Source organism: Phocoena sinus, chromosome 2, assembly GCF_008692025.1.
Source record: "Phocoena sinus isolate mPhoSin1 chromosome 2, mPhoSin1.pri, whole genome shotgun sequence".
Classification (NCBI taxonomy): Eukaryota; Metazoa; Chordata; class Mammalia; order Artiodactyla; family Phocoenidae; genus Phocoena; species Phocoena sinus.
The window spans coordinates 48065394-48086281 of NC_045764.1; positions in this window are offsets into that span (position 1 = coordinate 48065394).

Below are 20888 nucleotides of genomic sequence, written 5' to 3' on the forward strand. Positions count from 1 at the left end.
GATGAGAATTATATCACTGACATGGCATAGGATTTTTGGCATATGGAAATGATAAAGCCAAGCTGATCTTTGATTCATTTTATAACTGTTTTAAAATTCTCTTTTGATAATGTACCACCTTATGGACAGGGGGAGACTGGTGCCATCACAAAACCCTTTGGTTTGCTATATCCCATTACCTCCTGCTTCCATGTTATGCGGGGGCTATCTCCTTAAGACAGTCAGGCTTTTGTGGGGAAGCCACATCCATGATCTTATCTCTATCCTCAGTTATTTTAGCCAACTGAGGTGTTTTGACATCATGTAGATTTTTTTTTTAATCTGCCTTTGTCCCTCAAAAACTTTTAAAATTTTATCTCTTATTGTTTGGTGTCAAAACTGAAATGCCCTAAATTTCTTGGGCCTCTCTATTCTTAGTACTGTTTGAACATTTGCCAATTATTTTTCTAAACTCACGTCTTGTAATACCTTGCCAAATGTAGCTATTAACCACTAGCACCAACAACTAAGCTGTGTCTTTCAATCCTTTCCCCTGGAGCTACAAGTTCTTGAAGCAAGTAGTCTGCTTCCCCAGTGTCCACAGGTTTAGCATGTATTTTGCTCCTGGCGAACATGGATAATCACTTCACATCCCTTTCCCCCCCATCCTCACATTCCAGCAACTGGCATAATTTCCTCACCCTATATTGGGTCAGGCTAGGCTTGTCTTTTATGACCAAAAATTTCATGCCTTCAGAGGCTTAAGAATGAAATTTGTCACTCACACAAAGTCACTGCAGATTAGGCAAATATCCATTTTGTAAATCTGAGATACCAGCTTCTTCAATCTTCTGTCTTGCCCCATTAGTAAGGGTCTCAATTCTTTACACAAAAGAAAGAGATAAAGTTGCAAAAGGGCTTTCCTCTGCCTCAGTGCAGGAGTGACATATGCCTGTGAGCCAGAACCGGTCGCATGGCCCATCTTACTATGAGGAAGGAAAGCATGTAGGATGAGTCCAGAAATGAGAGAAGAAGCAGATACTGGAAACTCAAGTATTTCTCCCAGATGGGTATTAGAGTCTCCACTTTACAGATGGGGAAACTGAGGCTCAGAGTCATTAAAATAATTCCTCCAATATTCCAAGTTAGTAGGTGACAAAGCCCCAGGTTAATCTGATATTCTACTGTGTGCCATACCTCTCCTAATTTATTTGTTATACCATTTCAAATATCTTAACATCAAATTATTGTCCTATGATGATCACTTGGATAATTAAAAGCCAAATGTGTCTCTTTAAGACCATAATGGCTCCCCTATGTGTTTTTTTTTTTGTTATATATAAAACAGTTCTGCTTAGAATACATATATTTTCAATGACTAATAAGTTAGATGCATGTACCTGAGAAATGTGTGTTCACTTTGTGCTTATCTTCTTTCCAGAGGTCTTGTAACTTGCTGCACATGGGTTAACTTACCCAGCACCATAATGGGTAGGATGCCTGGCAGACAGCATTCCTATGCTTTGTACGCTAGTGGTCGCAACAAAAGGATTTAGGAAGAAACAATACTTGGCACAAAAAGCAGCCCTTAGCTGGTGAGGGTAACTGTTGTGAGATACCCAGCCAAGAAGGGGATCAAGGTAAGAAATCACTAGGTGTGGAGGTCATGGGGGAACTAAGGGTGTTAGAAGACAGAATAATGGGTGAGAAGATGGAAATTACCAGTTGATATTAAGATTCCAGAAAGCAAAGAGATGGTGAAGATTGTAATACAATAATGAATCGAAACATGAGAGACTAAGTGCACAAGTTTCTTTTGACAACTAAAATCTGCCCTTTTTGTATGCGTAATCATGTCTGTTTGAGAAAACAGCGGTTGCTCCTTGAAAGTTTTCTCCACCAAATTTTAACACTTTGAGGCTGCCTGAAGTGTTGGAGATATGGATATACCTTATCTGAAATTCAGGTTTTTAAAAAATAACTCCAAATACCAACAGCATAAAAGCATTATGCAAAAGCCCAAAGCTTTTGCCTTAATTCTTATTTTTAAAAATTACTTCATTGTTTTTTAAAAAGCACCTCAAGCTCATTTTAATGATTTAACTCATATTTCAAAACACCCAAAAGTGAAAAGAAAAAGGAAAGAAAATCAACCCAAAGTTCATCTTTCAGAAATTGCCATAATTAGATGATTATTAATATATATTTATATGTCAGTGCTCAGATATAATAGTATACAGACAAATAATTTGTAAAAATGATTTCACCCTACCAGTACAGTATAATAAAAATTATTAAGTTTGTTTTTATTGAATTTAACAAATAAGAAGAAACAAAAGAAATTGCTGGAATATATATATATATATATATATATATACACATATGTGTATATATATTTTATATTTTTCATTACTTCCTAAAATCTCTAAGGAGGGAAAAGAAACATAAAGAGAAAACATAAAGAGTTTGAATCCTTCTTTTTACAACCTGTTTCAATTTCAGATGGCGACAATTGATCCTCTGCTCTGAAAGAAGGAAAAATTCTACTGTAACATTTAAAACAAAGTATCTTCCGTCATCTCCCACTTTTATTAGTTATATAATTATTTTTCCATTTCTAGATGTATAACACTGAGATTCTGTTCTATAGCCTGCTTACCTGAGTTTCATCACCAGGTAGGTTTGGTTTTGTGTTGGTTGAACTCTCACTGGGGTTGCTTACCTGAGCTTTTGCAAATTGCAAATGTTCTTTTACTCGAGGTCTATTTATCTGGATACTTTTTTTTTTTTTTTTTTTTTTTTTTTTTTTTGTGGTACGCGGGCCTCTCACTGCTGTGGCCTCTCCCATTGAGGAGCACAGGCTCCGGACGCGCAGGCTCAGCGGCCATGGCTCACAGGCCCAGCCGCTCTGCGGCATGTGGGATCTTCCCGGACCGGGGCACGAACCCGTGTCCCCTGCATTGGCAGGCGGACTCTCAACCACTGCGCCACCAGGGAGGCCCTGGATATACTTTTTAAAGGTCAGTTTCCTTCCATCGGGGTTATTTTAGGCATTGTTCCAATACCTCTTGACCTGAGAATTGCATCAGTCCTCTTATCACATCTTTCAATGCTTTTCAATGTCTAGTAAATTTTTAAAGATTTAATGGTGTGATATTTCTGCAGCTAGTTCACCTGATTGATGCTTTCACATTTGAAGGACAATAAAATTTATATTTTATATTTGGAAGGCAAATTATTTCTTGGGCATAAAATTTGGATCCAAACTTTGTCTCTCTGAAGACTTTGTAGACACTGCTCCATTACAGGCTTGTGTTGAGTATATATGTGTGTATTCACATGTGCATATATGTGTACATATATCATACATGCATAAAAATACATTTACATGTATATACACATATATCTATGTATGTATATGTAGAAAATGTATAGAGCCATTCTGATCTTTTTTTCCCTTTTATAAGTGATTTGTTTTCTTTGCCTGGATGTTTGAATATTCCTTTTTTACCTTTCAACTTCAGTATTTAACCAGGTTCTTTTTCTAAGCTAATCATTTTTTATCTGGGAGTTAATGTACCACTCAAATAGACAACTAATTTTTTCCTTAGGTCCAAGGAAATCTTATTTTATGTCAAAAGTCATACACTTAAAGGCTTACACAGGGCTGATGCATAACAGGAGTATATAAAGTATGTTGGGTCAATTTAGAGGGAGTGATGGGGCCCCTGGTGAACCAGATAATGGATGCTTAACATTAAAACACTGAGATACAATTTTTAAAAGAGAGAATGCACAAGGGAAACAAATACATCTTCCCAGTTTGTGATCCTTGGCCTATGACTTTGTGTAATTTTTCTGTTCCATTTAAATTTTTTTTCCCCTAAATTAGGGACTATGATCAACCTCTGTCAGACTGTAATTTTTCTGTCTTCGATGATTATTATCTTCTTTCTTATTGCTGAGATATTAGTATCTTGTTTTTTTTTCTTTTTTTTTTTTTTGCGGTACACGGGCCTCTCACTGCTGTGGCCTCTCCCGTTGCAGAGCACAGGCTCCAGACGCACAGGCTCAGCGGCCATGGCTCACGGGCGCAGCCGCTCCGCGGCATGTGGGATCTTCCCAGACCGGGACACGAACCTGTGTCCCCTGAATAGGCAGGCGGGCTCTCAACCACTGCGCCACCAGGGAAGCCCAGATCTTAGTATCTTACACATTCATTCTGGTTTCCTCAAACTTTCCTTTATGCCAGTCATTCAGCATCGTCTGGTGTTTGCCTTAATTTCTCAGATTTATTTATTAGTTCATTAATGGTGTGACTTTAGTCTTCTGTTAGTTTTGTTTACTATGTTTTTATTATTTAAGATTTTTATTATTTAAGACTTTTATTTTTAAAGATTTTTATTTTTTAATATTTTTATTATTTAAGATTTAAATTTTCATTGTATTGAATTTTTATTATTGTTGTTTTTCTATTGCTTTAAGCAGTAATGAAGAATTGTCTACTGTACCTTTTGTCAACTTTTTAATAGACTGGACTCTCCATTTGCCGTTTAAGTTTAATTTTTTTCTTTCCTTTTTTTAAAAATTAATTTTTAAACATTTTTATTGGAGTCTAATTGCTTTACAGTATTGTGTTAGTTTCTGCTGTATAACAAAGTGAATCAGCTATATGCATACGTATATCCCCATATCCCCTCCCTCTTGCATCTCCCTACCACCCTCCTTATTCCACCCCTCTAGGTGGACGCAAAACACCGAGCTGATCTCCCTGTGCTATGTAGCTGCTTCCCACTAGCTATCGATTTTACATTTGGTAGTGTATATACGTCAATGCTACTCTCTCAGTTTGTCCCAGCTTACCCTTCTCCCTCCGCATGTCCTCAAGTCCATTCTCTACGTCTGTGTCCTTATTCCTGTCTTGCCCTTATGGTCATGAGAACCATTTTTTTTTTTTTTTTAGATTCCATATATATGTGTTAATATATGGTATTGGATTTTCTCTTTCTTATATACTTCATTGTGTATGACAGACTCTAGGTACATGCACCTCACTACAAATAACTCAATTTCATTTCTTTTTATGGCTGAGTAATATTCCATTGTCTGTATGTGCCACACCTTCTTTATCCATTAATCTCTTGATGGACACTTAGGTTGCTTCCATGTCCTGGCTATTGTAGATAGAGCTGCAATGAACATTGTGGTATGTGACCCTTTTTGAATTATGGCTTTCTCAGAGTATATGCCCAGTAAGGGGACTGCTGGGTCATATGGTAGTTCGATTTGTAGTTTTTTAAGGAACCTCCATACTGTTCTCCATAATGGCTGTATCAATGTACATTCCCACCAACAGCACAAGAGGGTTCCCTTTTCTCCACACCCTGTCCAGGGTTTATTGTTTGTAGATTTTTTATGATGGCCATTTTGACTGGTGTGAGGTGATACCTCATTGTAGTTTTCATTTGCATTTCTCTAATGATTAGTGATGTTGAGCATTCTTTCATATGTTTATTGGCAATCTGTTTATCTTCTTTGGAGAAATGTTGATTTAGGTCTTCTGCCCATTTTTGGATTGGGTTGCTTGCTCTTTTGTTATTGAGCTGCATGAGCTGCTTGTATATTTTGAAGATTAACCCTTTGTCAGTTGCTTTGTTTGCAAATATTTTCTCCCATTCTGATGGCTGTCTTTTCATCTTGTTTATGGTTACATTTGCTGTGAAAAAGCTTTGAAGGTTCATTAGCTCCCATTTGTTTATTTTTAATTTTATTTCCATTTCTCTAGGAGGTGGGTCAAAAAGGATCTTGCTGTGATTTATGTCATAGGGTGCTCTGCCCATGTTTTCCTCTAAGAGTTTGATAGTGTCTGGCCTTACTTTTAGGTATTTAATCCATTTTGAGTTTATTTTTGTGTATGGTGTTAGGGAGTGTTCTAATTTCATTTTTTTACATGTAGCTGTCCAGTTTCCCCAGCACCACTTATTAAAAAGGCTCTCTTTTCTCCATTGTATTCTCTTGCCTCCTTTATCAAAGATAAGGTGACTATATGTGCATGGGTTTATCTCTGGGCTCTCTATCCTGTTCCAATGATCTATATTTCTGTTTGTGTGCCAGTACCATATTGTTTTATTACTGTAGATTTGTAGTATAGTCTGAAGTCAAGGAGTCTGATTCCTCCAGCTCCGTTTCTCTTTCTCAACATTGCTTTGGCTATTTGGGGTCCTTTGTGTTTCCATAAAAGTTGTGAAATTTTTTGTTCTAGTTCTGTGAAAAATGCCATTGGTGGTTTGATAAGGATTGCATGGAATCTGTAGATTGCTTTGGGTCGTATAATCATTTTCACAATGTTGATTCTTCCAATCCAGGAACATGGTATATCTCTCCATCTATTTGTATCATCTCTAATTGCTTTCATCAGTGTCTTATAGTTTTCTGCATACAGGCCTTTAGTCTTCTTAGGTAGATTTATTCCTAGGTATTTTATTTTTTTTGTTGCAATGGTAAATGGGAGTGTTTCCTTAAATTCTCTTTCAGATTTTTCATCCTTAGTGTATAGATGCAAGAGATATATGTGCATTAGTTTTGTATCCTGCCACTCTGCCAAATTTATTGATTAGCTCTAGTAGTTTTCTGGTGGCATCTTTAGGATTCTTCATGTATAGTATCATGTCATCTGCAAACAGTGACAGCTTTACTTATTCTTTTCTGATTTGGATTCTTTTTATTTATTTTTCTTCTCTGATTGCTGTGGCTAAAACTATGTTGAATAATAGTGGTGAGAGTGGGCAACTTTGCTTTGTTCCTAATCTTGGTGAACATGCTTTCAGTTTTTCACCATTGAGAACGATATTGGCTGTGGGTTTGTCATATATGGCCTTTATTATGTTGAGGTAGGTTCCCACTATACCTACTTTCTGGAGGGTTTTTATCATAAATGGTGTTGAATTTTGTCAAAAGCTTTCTCTGCATCCATTGAGATGATCACATAGTTTTTATCCTTCAATTTGTTAATATGGTGTATCACATTGATTATTTTCCATGTATTGAAGAATCCTTGCACTCCTGGGATAAACACCACTTGACCATGGTGTAAGATCCTTTTAATGTGCTGTTGGATTCTGTTTGCTAGTATTTTGTTGAGGATTTTTGCATCTGTGTCCATCAGTGATATTGGCCTGTAGTTTTCTTTCTTTGTGACATCCTTGTCTGGTTTTGGTATCAGGGTAATGGTGGCCTCGTAGAATGAGTTTGAGAGTGTTCCTCCCTCTGCTATATTTTGGAAGAGTTTGAGAAGGATAGGTGCTATCTCTTCTCTAAATGTTAGATAGAATTCACCTGTGAAGCCATCCGGTCCTGAGCTTTTGTTTGTTGGAAGATTTTTAATCACAGTTTCTATCTCAGCATTTGTGATTGGTCTGTTTATATATTCTGTTTCTTCCTAGTTCAGTCTCAGAAGGTTGTGCTTTTCTAAGAATTTTTCCATTTCTTCCAGATTGTCCATTTTATTGGCATAGAGTTGCTTGTAGTAATCTCTCATGATCGTTTGTATTTCTGTAATGTCAGTTGCTACATCTCCTTTTTCATTTCTAATTCTATTGACTTGAGTCTTCTCCCGTTTTTTCTTGATGAGTCTGGCTAATGGTTTATCAATTTTGTTTATCCTCTCAAGAAACAGCTTTTAGTTGTATTGATCTTTGCTATCCTTTCATTCATTTCTTTTTCATTTATTTCTAATCTGATCTTTATGATTTCTTTCCTTCTGCTAACTTTGGGTTTTTTTTGTTCTTCTTTCTCTAATTGCTTTAGGTGTAAGGTTAGGTTGTTTATTTGAGATGTTTCTTGTTTCATGAGGTAGGATCATATTGCTAAAATCTTCCCTCTTCGAACTGCTTTTGTGGCTTCCCATAGGTTTTGGGTCATCGTGTTTTCATTGCCATTTGTTTCTAGATATTTTTTGATTTCCTCTTTGATTTCTTCAGTGATCTCTTGGTTATTGTGTAGCATATTGTTTAGCCTCCATGTGTTTGTATTTTTTACAGTTTTTTTCCTGTAATTGATATATAGTCTCATAGTGTTGTGATCAGAAGAGATACGTGGTACAATTTCAATTTTCTTAAATTTACGAAGGCTTGATTTGTGACCCATGATATGGTCTATCCTGGAGAATGTTCCATGAGCACTTGAGAAGAAAGTGTATTCTGTTGTTTTTGGATGGAATGTCCTATAAGTATCAGTCAATCCCTCTTCTTTAATGTGTCATTTATAGCTTGTGTTTCCTTATTTATTCTCATTTTGGCTGATCTTTCCAATGGTGAAATTGTGGTGTTAAAGTCCCCTACTATGATTGTGTTACTGTCAATTTTCCCCTTTTATGGCTATTAGCATTTGCCTTATGTATTGAGGTGCTCCTATGTTGGGTGCATAAATATTTACAATTGTTATATCTTCTTCTTGCATTGATCCCTTGATCATTATGTAGTGTCTTTCCTTGTCTCTTGTGATAGTCTTTATTTTAAAGTCTTTTGTCTGATATGAGAATTGCTACTCCAGTGCTCTTTTGATTTCTATTTGCCTGAAATATCTTTTTCAAACACCTCACTTTCAGTCTGTATGTGTCTCTAGGTCTGAGGTGGGTGTCTTGTAAACAGCATATATATGGGTCTTGTTTTTGCATCCATTCAGCCCGTCTGTGTCTTTTGGTTGGAACACTGAATCCATTTACATTTAAGGTAATTTTCAATATGTGTGTTCCTATTACCATTTTCTTAATTATTTTGGGTTTGTTTTTTGTAGGTATTTTCCATCTTTTGTGTTTCCTGCCTAGAGAACTTCCTTTGGCAGTTGTTGCAGAGCTGGTTTGGTGATGCTGAATTCTCTTAACTTTTGCTTATCTGTAGAGGTTTTAATTTCTACATCAAATCTGAATGAGATCCTTGTTGAGTAGAGTAATCTTGGTTGTAGGTTTTTCCGTTTCTTCACTTTAAATATGTCCTGCCACTGCCTTCTGGCTTCCAGAGTTTCTGCTGAAAAATCAGCTGTTAACTTTATGGGGATTCCCTTGTATGTTATTTGTTGTTTTTCCCTTACTGCTTTTAATATTTTTTTCTTTGTATTTAATTTTTGATAGTTTGATTAATATGTGTCTCAGCATGTTTCTCTTTGGGTTTATCCTGTGTGGGACTCTCTTTTCTTTCTGGACTTGATTGACTATTTCCTTTTCCATATTAGGGAAGTTTTTGACTATAATCTCTTCAAATATTTTCTCAGACCCTTCCTTTTTCTCTTCTTTTTCTAGAACCTGTATCATTAGAAATTGTTGTGTTTAATGTTGTCCCAGAGGTCTCGAGACTGTACTCAGTTCTTTTCATGCATTTTTCTTTATTCTGCTCCCTGGAAATTATTTCCACCATTTTATCTTCCAGGTCAGTTATCCATTCTTCTTCCTCAGTTATTCTGTTATTGATTTCTCTAAGGTATTTTTAATTTCATTTATTGTGTTTTTGATCATTGTTTGTTTGCTCTTTAATTCTTTTAGATCCTTGTTAAATGTTTCTTATATTTTTTCCATTATGTTTCCAGGATTTTGGATCATCTTTACTATCATTACTCTGAATTCTTTTTCAGGTAGGTTGCCTATTTTGTCTTCATTTATTTGGTCTTGTAGGTTTTCACCTTGCTCCTTCATCTATACCATTTTTTTGTTGTTGTTATTTCATTTTCTTTTTATGGGTTTTGCTGTATTCCTGTCTTAGTGGTTGTTTGGCCTGAGATGTCCAGTACTGGCATTTGCAGGCACTTGGATATAACTGGGTCTTGCTGCTGAGATGAGGACCTCCGGGAGGCCTCAGTCCTACTGATATTCCCTGGGGTCTGAGGTTCTCTGTTAGTCCAGTGGTTTGGACTTGGAGCTCCCACCACAGGAGCTTGGGCCCAACCTCCTGCCTGGAAACAAAGATCCTGCAAGCTTCATGTTGTGGTTTAAAAAATAATAATAATAAAGGAAGAAAGAAAGAAAAAAAGGGGCAGTACAATATCAAAGAATAAAAAACAAAATAGAATTAGAAAGATAAAAATTATATTAGGAAAAATAAAACTATAATTGGGGGCTTCCCTGGTGGCGCAGTGGTTGAGGGTCTGCCTGCCGATGCAGGGGACACGGGTTCGTGCCCTGGTCTGGGAGGATCCCACATGCCGCGGAGCGGCTGGGCCCATGAGCCATGACCGCTGGGCCTGTGCATCCGGAGCCTGTGCTCCGCAATGGGGGAGGCCACAACAGTGAGAGGCCCACATACCAAAAAGAAAAAAAAAAAGAAACTATAATTGGAACAACTGCAACAAGGTAAAATAAAACCACAACAGAAAAAGTAAAAAAAAAAATTGGGGAGAATAAGCCAAAAGGAGAGAACAATAATAAATTATTAAGAATAAAATAAAATTAGAAAAATAAAAGATTTATTAGGTAAAATAAAAATATAAAAGAATCAACAACAATGAATCAACAAGGTAAAACAGAACCCCAATCTAAAAGAGGAAAAAAGAAAAAAAAAAGCTTTGTTTATGGGGGTGGAGTTTAGGCAGGGTGGGGGTGCAATTTAGTCAGGGGTGGGGTTTAGGTTGGGGCAGGACTTAGGCAGTGCGGGGGTGACGTTTGAGCGTGGGGCAGGGCCTAGCCTCGGAACCCACATAGCCAGAAAAGGCCTTGTGTGCAGGGCCTAGGCAGGGCAAAGTTTAAGCATGGGGCAGGGCCTCTGCTTAGGACCTGAGGAAGGGGAGAGGCAACACTTCCAAATGAGGGCCTCCAGAGTGTGGAGTTCCAGAGTTTGGAGGCAGGCCCCTGAGTGAGGGTGTGTGGATGGCGTTTAGGCCCAGCACATTGGAGGGGGTCTCAGAGGGGGTCTCTGAGTGTAGAGGTAGGGCCCTGGGTGGGAGTCTAGGGGCAGGGCTTGGGCTCTGCATGGCAGGTGGGAGGCTCCGAGGGCAGAGGACTAGGCTTGGGAGCCCAACTGGCTCCCTGGTGCCTAAGTAGACAGGGAAAGCACTTGCCATGTTCCCTTCTGTTCCTCCATGCCCCACCCCCACCATCTCCCCAAGGGTCTCCTCCATCGCTGCTGGACCCCTAACTATGGATGGGTCCCACTGGGTGTAGGAACTCCTCCCCTCCCCCAGCCACATCTCAGGGGTGCCTGTCCCAGAGGTCCAGCCTTTACTTTTGCTCCCCCTTCCCTCCATCCAACTCCCTCAAGACCCGCACAGCTGGAGGGGATCTTGGTGGGCAGAGGATCAGTCCCAGGATCTCAGCAGGCTGCTGGGGGCCCAGGTGCACAGGGGAAACCTGGCCATGCTCCATTTTGATCCTCTGTCCTCCCAATGGTTCCCCAATTTCCCTCTTTTCCCCTCCCCCAGCCGCCCCTCAGGGGTGCCAGTCCCTCTGGATTCCACTTCCCCTCCCCTTTCACTGCCCCCACACCCCATGTCCTACCTGGTCCCTGAGAGTTCCTCCCATCCCCTCTGGTGCCTGGTAGGTGCCCTTGTTGTCCCTTTTTTTAATAGAATGCTTGCATATTTTCCATGGTATTTCTTTTTATCATGTCTGTAGGATATCTCTCTGGATTACTGCTTGCACTGATCTAGTGTGAGTGATTTCTCCTTGACTCACATCTAACTATATGAGTCATGTTTACTTTTTGTGAACTAATTTTCCATGGACTCATGGAGGATAGGTTTAGGGAGAAGCAGAAGCCACATCCCTTAACTAAAGCCAAGTACTGGCTTTGCTTTGGAATGAGGCTCTGAACTCGCTTCTGAAATTTCTTGACTTTCGTGTACCAGGTTTACCTAGCAAGGTGGGCAGGGCTATGCTCAATATTCAGGTCCCTCTCCCAGGACAGTGTGAAGCCTGCATCTACTGACTTGTCAGAGTCAGTTCCAATTGTTCATTTGCTCTATTTCACTCATCCCTTCCAAGGAACTGCTTCCCCTTTTCAGGAAAATGGAATAGATGGGGAAGGGTATGCCCACAGTCCAGAGTTTGTTCAATTTTTAGCATAAGTCCAAAATTGCAAAAGTCAACAATACTATATATTTTGGTAGCATTTCTGGGAGATGGGTTGGAGGTAAACACCACACCTACCTTTCTCAAGTTGCGCTAGAATATTCTGCTTCTCTCGTCACTTCACCTTTTGAGTTTTTACTATAAATACATGTCCTTTTCCTGGTTTGTTTGCTTTTGGTAAGTGTATTATTATTGTTATTATTATTATTATTATTATTATTCCTGTCTTAGGAAGAGAAAAAGGCAGTCTCTTCTTCTTCATGTTGATGTTTGTGCTCAGAAATTGTGTCTCTGCCTTTACCCTATGGAAAGGAAATTTATCTTGTTGGAGGACTTGTTTCAATGTCTCAGAGTTGGAGAAAATGGAACCATTTGTGATTACTGTAAAATGGTTCTTTGGTTACTAATTTGTAGATATCACACAAATGAATAGACAAAACTGAAGAATGATGTACAGACTAGCTCAACAGCTTTATGGTAATGTATTGGCTTCTCTGGACAACTTACCTGAATAGGCAATATCCTGGGAAAAGACTCAACACCAAAGAAATCATAATACTTTACAAAGGATGAGAGTGGGATTGATATGAGTTGGGGCCATCATGCAGGTTTGGAATACCAAAAAGAGACCTTGAAAAACTGTAATTCAAAAAGATACATGCACCCCTATGTTCATAGCAGCACTATTCACAATAGCCAAGACACGGAAACAACCTAAATAACCATTGACAGATGAGTGTATAAGGAAGATGTGGTATATATACCATGGAATACTACTCAGCCATAAAAAGAATGAAATAATGCCACTTGCAGCAACATGGATGGACCTAAGAGATTATCATACTAAGTGAAGTCAGAAAGAGAAACACAAATACCATATGATATCACTTATATGTGGAATCTAAAATATGATACAAGTGAACACATCTACGAAACAGAAACAGACTCACAGACATAGAGAACAGACTTGTGGTTGCCAAGGGGGAGGGCTGGTGGGGGAGAGATGGAGTGGGACTTTGGGTTTAGCAGATGCAAACTGTTATATATAGAAGGAAAAATAACGAGGTCCTATTGCATAGCAGAGGGAACTATATTCAATATCCTGTGGTAAACCATAATGGAAAATAATATATAAAAGAATGTATAACTGAATTGCTTTGCTGTACAGCAGAAATTAACACAACATTGTACAGCAACTATACTTCAATAAAAAAAAAAAGACCTGAGGATGATGAGTGGCAGGCACTTTAAGGGACAGGATGGGATGCTTTATGAGACCTATGCTTCAGGTTGTCCCTTTCCTGTGAAAGGACTCCTGGGTAGAAAACACTAAAACGTGAATTCGTGTGGAGGACATAAATATTAGGAAGACTAATTGGTGCAAATGCTACCAGATTGGGAGACACTGTCATAAAGTCTAAAATTCTAATGTATCAGTTTGGTTTGTAGAAGTTTAATAAGGCTGCGGTGGGACTTTTTCTGATTTTGTAAGTTATTTATATTTATCTTGCTAGATGAGTGTTTGTGAACTGTCTTAAATCTTTACTGGCAGAGGTAAAGTGTAAATGAACATGCATTATAATGCCTTAATTATGTTATTGTTTTTACTATATCTTTAAGACCAAGTCCTCTAACTTTGGGTTAGTACTAGTGCATTTGTGTTATCTAGGTAATTAGACACACCACCACCACTTCCAATGGCTAATCATTTTGAATATCCATTGACATCATTGTGTTACTTCTGGTGATCCTTTTTAAAAGACGAAATTTGGACTCAACTTTGAAGAATTTGTTAGTAAAATGTCATTTAATCTTGGTGGTGGGGCAATGAGGCAGAACGTTTTGCATGTTTGCAAAATAAGCTTCATTTTGATGCATTTGACTTTGCTGATTATATTAATTAACTAACAGCAAGTCTGAAGATAATTTATGATGCATTAAAAATGATTGGTCCTTAATTGCTTCTCTGGTAAAACAGGGACTTGAATTTCAGTGTAAGGTTTGTAAAAAATTTAGCTTGCTGGTATGCAAATTCAAATTTTAGAAATGGGCCTTTGCAAACAAATGAAATCTCATGATGAGATATAATTATGCATAATATTTCTCTCAGAAAGCAGAATTTAAATATTTTACCTAAATTGGAACTTTTTTTCAGTTTATGCTTATAAAGCATCTTGATTTTGTTTTTTTTAGATATTTATTTTATTTTAAGATAGTATTATGTTTATTTACTAAAAATATACCAAAGTATATATTTTTGTTGCCTATAATATATAAGACCTAAGCATCATGGGAAGTATAAGTCACATGTTAAGTTACTGGTCTCCAAGATTTCTTCTCTTAGAACATCTTCAGTTAATTTTTTTTCAAAACTTTAATATCTTTCTTGTGTTTTCAATTTAAATTTTATTCTAATGCCTTTGCAGATTTTCTTCTCTTCCAGTAAAAATTGAGGCCTGAGCACTTTTCTGTGAACCATTTTTCTTTTCTTTTTTTTCCTTGTTTGGGTATTTATGCACCATGGGCAGCAATGAATTTCTGGATGAAAGTTTATGTGGATTCTTCAAGTTCATTAACCCCATGGAACTTGCATTACCTGTTACCAACAGTCAATTTATCACATAGGGGAATGTGCAAATCTCCATGGAGAAATAAGCAAAGAATGTATAATATTGAGTATGTCGCATGTAAAATGTAGCTGACTGGTAAAAGCTAGATTAATAATTTAGAACAGTCTTTTAAACCTCACACATAATGTGTGTTGTTTTGTTTATTGCTCTGAACATTTTACTTCTCTTCGTAGGAAGCAGGTGTGTAGTAGATCAAAAGTTAGTGGGAACAGTTAAGTAATCTACATATCTTAACCAATATAGCTACTTCAGGCCATAATTGTTATAGCTGCACAGAACAGGTTCACACCTATGTTTTTGGTCCTTAATGCATCTTAAATAGAGTCTGAGGCTGCATAGTTTCTATGAATGCATGTGTAATGTCTGTTTGATAAGTGTCTTCTCACACCCTGAGGACTTTTACAGGCAATTTGCATTTCACAATGAGAGAAATCAGCTGGAGAGGGTTTATTGTTTTGTATAATAGAGAGGAGTGTGAAAATATCCCAGTTCTACAGATGGCACTTCTCGTTAGCCTTGAACATATACATGTGCAAGGATTGTTTTATCTTAACTAATACAGCAACCAAAAAGGCTATTTTTAGAGGTGAATTCACAGTTTGGTTGGATGGTAATAATTAGTAGAATTTCTTTCAAGATAGACATAGTACTTATTTGAACTCTAGGTTGGAGAGTGACTTTGTGATCCTGGAAAGGAAATTTCCCTTTGTGTTGATCTCTTCTAAATGGTGAATTGTAATAAGCCTATAATGCAATCAGCCTGATTTTTAAATAACTCAAAAGACAAATCAAGGAGTGTGGAGCCACTGCTGCTGTGTGTGAACTTCTCATTTGTGGCAGTCATATACAGATGAAAGCATATGCATATGTGAGCCCAAAAGCTGGGTAATAAAACAAAAGCCTATAAAGAAAACCATATGCACTTAAAAATGCTATCCGTGAACAATGAAATATCAGAAAACTTCAAGATCCCCACAATTCATAAAGTTATTTTGAGTCTTATACCATTCCATCTACAAGTTGAATATTAACTTCTAAATTTGACACAAATATAAATGAAAATGTGACTCCTATTGATTGATTGATAGTACTCCTGCCCAATTTAAATTAGTATTTACAATTTCATGGAGAAATAATCACATATCTCTGTAAATCTCAAACTTTCGGTCTCCCTACCCATTTTTACACTTAATATTGATTGACGATTCCAAAGGCCTTTTGGTTGTGAGGGTTGTATCAATGAATGTTTACCATATTAGAAATTAAAACTGATAATCATCTTTAAAATTTATTAAATATTAAAAAAACAATAATAAACCCATTTCATGCTAACATACATAGATAATATTTTTAATGGAAAAATAAAAAGGTAGCACTGATTTTTATTTTTGTAAATCTTCTTAATGTTCAGTTTAACAGAAAAGGGCTGGGATTTCATATCTGCTTCTGAAAGCAATCTGTTGTGATATGTTCTTTTGGTTGAAGTATATGAATAATGCCTAGCTTTAAACTGACATTGAATTAGAAGAGGAAGTGTTTCAACAGCGCTTTTCGATAATTGTAAATATTGTTCTCTGATATGACACCAGTTTGAAAAATGGTAGTTTTTAAAAGGTTAATTGAAAGTAGAATCTTAAATCATAATAAACTCAGTTACATTAAAATTTTTGTTGTGTCTTGCACTTTGAATGGATGTTTTAGTCACACATGATTTTATACCATCATGTTTTGATTATTGGTAAGATATTAGCTCACTAAATTATGTAGCTATTACAAATGTTGACATAATTTATCATACTATATAAAAAAACTGCATGTTCATTAACATTACCATTGATATAAGAAATGCCTTTAAATTTTGGGAAGACATCACACTTGTGAAGGTGAATACAAATTCTCCAGAACTGCTGTATTTGCTTAAGAGCTCAAGTTTCGTCTTTGTCAACCAAAACGGGTCAATGACTTTTCCTGGAGGGATAAGTTCACACAGTTAAGTTTTGGAAAACCTGTCTGCCAAATACTTAAAACTAAATAACTATATTTTATCTGTCATTCCTTTAATTTAAAATAATGTTCTATGACAAAAAATAGTCACACTCACAATTCAACCTCTAGTGCCTTTCCTAGGGACCACCATTTGATATGCGTAAGAAGTGCTTTATACACATTTACCATTTTGTCAAAAAGAATATTTAAAACAAAAAACAAAAACAATGTAAAGACCTGTACTCAAGGGTCAGGATTTAATAAAGTTTATCATCTTTACTGCTTTATCAAGGACACTCTCAAGTGCAATTGACACTTTTTTTTTTCTTCTTAAAACAGGTAGTGTGTAGTGGTGAAGAATACAGTATAGTACAGTTTGGTGTCATTTGCCTCGACTCAAGCAATGGCACCAGCACATTTTTCCCCCATTTCTTTTGCACCATCAGTACAAATGTAAACATTGTGAAACAGCAAACAATGTCTCAATATTATTAAGAAAATAGTTTTAAGCTCAAGAACCCCCTTATGTCTCAGGGACGATCAGGCATTCACAGACCACACTTTGGAAACCGTTGATCTCCAATCACATGTAGCACAATGCCATTTGTGTCTACACAGCCTTTCCTATTGCAAGAAAATTTTCTTAGTTCAAGTGCTCTAAATTTCATCACTTATCTAATTTGGATCTATGACTTCAACTTTAAACATTATTATGAGTGATTTAGTAGACCAAGAAAGGATCTTGTAAAGGCAATTTTAAAATACCACTAAATACTTTTATAAATAATCCCCAAAGCCAAATAATAACATGTTTTATTTGTTATTTTATGAGTCAAGGTCAAATAAGAAAGAGAGAAACCACCCTACATGTTTTAACAGATGTAATTTAATACAGTGAAGTGATTTTAATATCAGGAAGTATTTGAGGGTTGAAAGAGCAAAAAATAATGCTTCAGTATATCTGAAATTACAACTGCAGAGCCAGAGAACTTGAGATGTCCCAGGAATATGGCACTCAAAACTCTGAAGAGTTTATATGACCTGCTTCTGCTGCTACTTCCTTTGAAAAATGTGTGTTGAGGGGGAAGGAAGCTGGGTGATGATGGGAAGTGGCCAAAAAGAGAGAAGAAAAGTTTTTAAAAAGTGTTTTTAGTCCCTTTTCTTCTTCTCCCACTTTCCGTTCTTCTTCTAACATTTCCTGTTGTCTGAATCTAAGAGGAAGTCAGTTTCAAAGAAGTCTGCAAAATGCCATTTTCTCAGCCCTGATATCACAGAGTGGAATATAGAACAGCGATTTGTAGTTGAGTGATAATAGAAAAATAACTGGCATGTTCACCCCTTTGGATACTCAGAATCCATACTCACCCTTCTACATGTGTTTGAATTACCATGCAACAACAACTTTGTGTTTTGGTCTAAGAGGAAGACAGTCCCTCATACAAACAAAGGTGCTTCCATCCTCCCTCCTAAAAGGAGAGACTCAAAATCTCAATAGTCATGGTACCTACCTCATGGAAAACGTCACCAGGAAATATATTTCTCCTGCAGTGCAGTCTCAACCTTCCAACTGAATAATTTGTAACCTAAATATAAATTTGGATACAAAATTCATATACAATTATAAAAGAATAGGAGGAAGATAAAATTAGTTAATCCATATGAATGCCATATATATAATATAGGAGTGGCGGGGAGAGATAGGTGAGGGAGACTAAGAGGTACAAATTTCTAGTTGCAAAAGAAATGAGTCACAGGTATGAAATAAAGTGTGAGTAATACAGTCAACAACTATGTAATATCTTTGTATGGTGACATATCGTAACTAGACTTAATATGGTGATCATTTTGAAATACATAGAAACACCAAATCACTATATTGTATAATAGGAACTAACATAGTGTTGAAGGCCAATTATATTTCAAAACAAATAAACAAACAAACTAATAGAAAGAGAGAATAGGGACGAGGGGAGAGGGGATTGGCTAAAGGCTGTCAAAAGGTACAAATGTCCAGTTATAAGATAAATAAGTACCAGGGATGTACTCATACATGATAAATATAATTAACACTGTAGTAGGTTATATATAAAAGTTAAGAGACTAAATCCTAAAAGTTCTTACCACAAGAAAAATTTCTTTTCTATTTCTTTAATTTTATATTTATATGAAATATGATGGATATTTACTAAACATTGTGATAATCATTTCATGATGTATATAAGTCAAATCATTATGCTGTACACTATAAACCTGTACAGTACTGTATGTGAATTACATCTCAGTAAAACTGGAAGAGAAAAAATATATATATAAAATTATGCAAGGAACAACCTGCTATAGTAATTGGTCACAAAGCTATGGTTGGTATTTGTAACATCTTCTTGCACTACCCATTTCTTGCCCCCTTTTTCCTCAGTCAGCACTGAATCTTCATGGTACTGAATTTAATTGGTTAATTAAATAATTAACATTTACTGGGGTGCTGGGAAGATGGTGGAAGAGTAAGACGCGGAGATCACCTTCCTCTCCACAGATACACCAGAAATACATGTACACGTGAAACAACTCCTACAGAACACCTACTGAATGCTGGCAGAAGACCTCAGACCTCCCAAAAGGCAAGAAACTCCCCACGTACCAGGGTAGGGCAAAAGAAAAAACAGAAAAAAACAGAGACAAAAGAATAGGGATGGGACCTGCACGAGTGGGAGGGAGCTGTGAAGGAGGAAAGGTTTCCACACACTAGGAAGCCCCTTCGTGGGCGGAGACTGCGGGAGGTGGAGCGGGGAGCTTCAAAGCCGCGGAGGAGAGCACAGCAGCAGGGGTGCGGAGGGCAAAGTGGGGAGGTTCCCACACAGAGGATCAGTGCCGACCAGCACTCACCAGCCCGAGAGGCTTGTCTGCTCACCCGCCGGGGCGGGCGGGGCTGCGAGCTGAGGCTCGGGCTTCGGGCAGAGCGTAGGGAGAGGACTGGGGTTGGTGGCTTGAACACAGCCTGAAGGGGTTAGTGCACCATGGCTAGCCGGCAGGGAGTCTGGGGAAAAGTCTGCACCTGCCAAAGAGGCAAGAGACTTTTTCTTCCCTCTTTGTTTCCTGGTGCACGAGGAGAGGGGTTTAAGATCTCTGCTTAAAGGAACTCCAGAGACAGGGGCGAGCCACGGCTAAAAGCGCGGACCCCAGGGACAGGCGTGAGCCGCGGCTAAAAGCACGGAGCCCAGAGACGGGCGGGAGACGCTAAGGCTGCTGCTGCCGCCACCAAGGGGCCTGTGTGCGAGCAAAGGTCACTATCCACCCCCCCTCTTCTGGGGAGCCTGTGCAGCCCGCCACTGCCAGGTTCCTGGGATCCAGGGACAACTTCCCCGGGAGAACGCACGGCGGGCCTCAGGCTGGTGCAACGTTATGCCGGCCTCTGCCGCCCTAGGCCTGCCCCGCATGCTGTGCCCCGCCCTCCCCGCCAGCCTGAGTGCGCCAGAGCCCGCGAATCAGCGGCTCCTTTAACCTCGTCCTGTCTGAGCAAAAAACAGACGCCCTCCAGCGACCTACACACAGAGGCAGGACCAAATCCAAAGCTGAGCCCCTGTGAGCTGTGAGAACAAAGAAGAGAAAGGGAAATCTCTCCCAGCAGCCTCAGAAACAGTGGATTAAAGCTCTACAATCAACTCGATGTACCTGGCATCTGTGGAATACGTGAAAAGACAATGAATCATCCCAAATTGAGGAGGTGGACTTCGAGAGCAAGATCTATGATTTTTTCCCCTTTTCCTCTTTTTGTGAATGTGTATGTGTATGCTTCTGTGCAAGATCTTGTCTGTATAGCTTTGCTTCCACCATTCGTCCTAGAGTTCTATCCATCCATTTTTTAATAAAATTTTTTCCCTTAATAATTAATTTTAATAACTTTATTATACTTTACCTTCTTTCTTTCTCTCTTTCTTTCTTTCTTTCTTCCTTCCTTCCTTTCTTTCTTGCTGCCTTCCTTCCTTCCTTCCTTTCTTTCTTTCTTTCTTTCCTTCCTTCCTTCCTTCCCTCCTTTAGACAACAAATCATCCCAAATTGAGGAGGTGGACTTTGAGAGCAAGATTTATGATTTTTTCCCCTTTACCTCTTTTTGTGAGGGTGTATGTGTATGCTTCTGTGTAAGATTGTGTCTGTATAGCTTTGCTCCCACCATTTGTCCTAAGGTTCTATCTGTCCACTTTTTTTATCTAAATAATTATTTTTTAATTCAAACAATATTATAC